Raw genomic sequence first — 3,636 nt, forward strand, 5'->3', positions numbered from 1 at the left:
TGACCCAGCATATTTGTTTTCTTTGTTAGTTTAAGTAAATATTCATTAACAATTAAAAAGTTAAGCTTTCAAACTGAACAAACCGCTTTTCTATATTAAACAACCACACTTATATACATACATTCGTTTACCTAACGTTTTTGTAATCAAACAAGCTATAAATAACTAATTTTCTTTAAACTAAAAACTAATTAATAAATAAAATACAATTTTGTTTAGAATGTCTCAGATAATCGTTTCTAAGAAAGTTCATCAATAACAATTGAAGCTCATTGAATATACTTTAGTTGATTGCATGCTGTACATCAGTGTTGAGAAATCTTCTTAAAATCTCTATGTATCTTGAATGAATTAGTGTTTGTACGTTACTAGCTGATCATGATATTATGTAACTGATCAACATCAAGACTCATCACACATAAAAATCAGTGATATCAGTGTGACTGTTAGTTTAAAAGTAGGTAAAATTGTGAGATTATGATGATTAAGTTAATGAATCGACGATTGGTATCAAATTTCGACACGAACAGAGATAGTTACAGCTGACTAATGGCTCATCAGAGTAGTCATATATAAGAAAACATATATATCAATGAAGCTGTGGAGCTACATGAGGATGTGAATGTACACAAGCTAATGGACGAAAATCTAATCAAAGTGTTGGACAACCACATCTCTAGGACTGCAAATAAGCTCTTCAAAGTCGGACAATGAACAAAACAGAACCAATAGCAAGTGATGACCAGTAAACCATTTTTTTGTCAATAGTCAGTAAGCCAAAACTTTAAGAAAAAACAAGTGTTCCGTTAAGCCTGATTGTATCACAATCTGGAATCCCGAAGCTCGATCTTTAAAAAGAAATTTTAAGAACATTGTAAACTTTAGTGGATTCATCCAGACACTATATTAAACCCTCCAAACAACTTTTAAATAAGACTAAAGGCGTTCGGTAAATGATATCCTTCGACTCCGAAGCTTTATTCAACTTAGTTGGAGCGAACTGTCTCACACCTTAAACAGAAAGAAAATAATGACTGTTTTCCAAAGTAATGGCTATCTATCTAGCTTCATCAAAAATTGTATTTGACACTATCTAACAGGAACTACATCAAGTATGAAAATCAACAAGCGGATTATTCTTCTATATACGCAGGATTTATCAGAAATTACAACAAGATTGTTGAGGCCGTTTGGAATAACCGTAGAGCACAAGCCAGCAAAATTACTTCAACCAATCTTATGAGAACCGAAGGATGATATGATAAAATAGGAAAAGCCGAACATCATCGCCAAAACGTTTCACAACTGAGCGAAACACTATCGGATAAAGTGGTTGTCAAACTGCACTACTAATCTTTTGTTTTTATCAATAAACGTATATAACTATGAACACATGTCTGATTGGGGGAATCTTGAAATCTTGAGTATAGGGAAAACAGAGTGAGATAGAGTATTTTTAGATGCTGGAATTTAATTCAATCACATATACTACGAACTAACTTCGTTTGGAAAAGTAAACTATCGAATCCACTTGTCCAATTACATCATATAAATGATTGCCTGAATAAACCGGTCAATTTGTTTTCCCGACTAGTTGTAGAAGTTTTCTGCAAGATTCGTATAATCGTTCTAGTTTAACGTAAATATATATCAACATTTAGATACAAGTAAACAACAACGAATGAATATAACTTCACCTCATTGCACAAGCAGGTGGCTTTCAGGACTCAGTAGCTAAGTGGATAACACGATGGTGTTTGAAGCGAACGGTACTGGGTTCGAGTCCCAGAGTGAAAATTAACACAGATGCAGGTACATCCAGCTGACGAGTCTCGAATGGGACGAAACGCGCGTCCTGGATTCCACTGCTAGCCACTATCCACCTTTGCTTATAAATTGTACCTTCGTTTTTTATATTGATTGTTCTAAATGATAAGAAAGTGTTGATGTATATATATATATATCTATATATATATATATATATATATAAATTTGTGAGCATGTAGTATTGATTGTAACCGATGAAAGTGTACTAGTTCAACGCAAAAAACGGAACTGTAAATAAAATTCACACTACTGTAACTAAGACGTGTTTTTTAAATAGTCTTATGAAATACTGTTCAATTCAGTACTGTATAAGGATGGTTGATCATAGTTTCAACTATATCCCGAAACAACGTTTATATGAAATTTGTAAGCGAAAAGGTCAAAAGGTCTTTCATCGTCTCGAAGTATACAAATGATACATACAAGTTGGTAACATTAAAGTGTTATACGAAGAAACATATACTGTCATCATTGATTTAACTGTAGGCTAAAATAGATATACATTACGTAGGCTGTTTAATTATGTGATTGATTTTCATCATACATAAATTGTAGAGTTGCAGTCTAGTGTATTTTCTATGTATCGTATTAAATGGAATAAGAACATCAACATGGTAAAGTCTGGTTATCACTTTTCAAATATAGTATCGAATTCGGTCACACGACAACTAGGTTTTCTTTCTGTAACAAAACTGAAATTTAATAACCCCAAACATATTTACAGACTAAATTTTATATTGAATTTACTAAGTCGTTGTGAATAAAATTAATCCACTTCTAAACTAAACCAGGTTAAAGGAAAATCATGACACTTTTCCATGGTTAAATTTTTTTCGTAAACTATGTGGTTTTGATCTACTGTGAGTTGTATTATATTTCACTGATCACTGTTTGGTTTTTTAAAGTTCGTAATGACTTTTGATATTTTTTCTTTGTGAAACCGTAATCTATTTCTTTATCATCAGAATTGCGATGTGCTAATTTACTATGATGGCTATTGCTACGTTTATGTCGCAAATCTTGACTTTGATAACATAGTGGCTGATATCAGATTTCATTTGTTTTTCGAAATATTGAAATTTACAAAATAAGGAGTTGAATAATACGAATGCCAATTCTCTCGTCTTGATCAATTGTCATTTTCATTTAAATATGGAATTTATCATCTACACAAACAATCACTTGACGAAATTTGATAAATCCCAAATTATTTGTGATATTTTAGATTGATATATCAGCTTGAGATGTTGAAGAATATGAATAGCTTTAACAGATCCCTTTGATGCTTTTGCATCCATCCTGTTAGTGGAACATCGTTCTTCATTTCAAGATACTACATATTTTCTGTGTTTAGTGGGAGATCCTTCAACGGAAAACTTTTCCATGGCCAAATTTATTAGTGTAAAAGAGTAGTCGCTTCTAAGTAATACAACTTATCCGTGAGTAATAGGACATGTATGAAATGTTCTTCAGTATTTCTGTTCAAGATGTATTAAACAGTATTAGGTATCTAATACTCTAATAGATTCAGTTAGATCTAATTGTATGTAGATCAATTAATGAAAAAATGTTTATTTTTTATGTAAAAATTAGGGATATTATAACACTCAATTTCCTAAATTATTTCAGATCATCATTATTAGAATGATTCATTGAATAACAACTAAACATACCCATATGCACACAGATAAAAGACCGAACAAAGAACAAAAGAAATTCAGAATCAAAATATATAAAGTAGGCTGTTATTTTTGACTATCGCAAACCAATTCACTTGCTGCATATTGTTAGACTGGAGAAAACATATTA

Source organism: Schistosoma mansoni, chromosome W (assembly GCF_000237925.1).
Source record: "Schistosoma mansoni strain Puerto Rico chromosome W, complete genome".
In the NCBI taxonomy this organism is placed as follows: domain Eukaryota; kingdom Metazoa; phylum Platyhelminthes; class Trematoda; order Strigeidida; family Schistosomatidae; genus Schistosoma; species Schistosoma mansoni.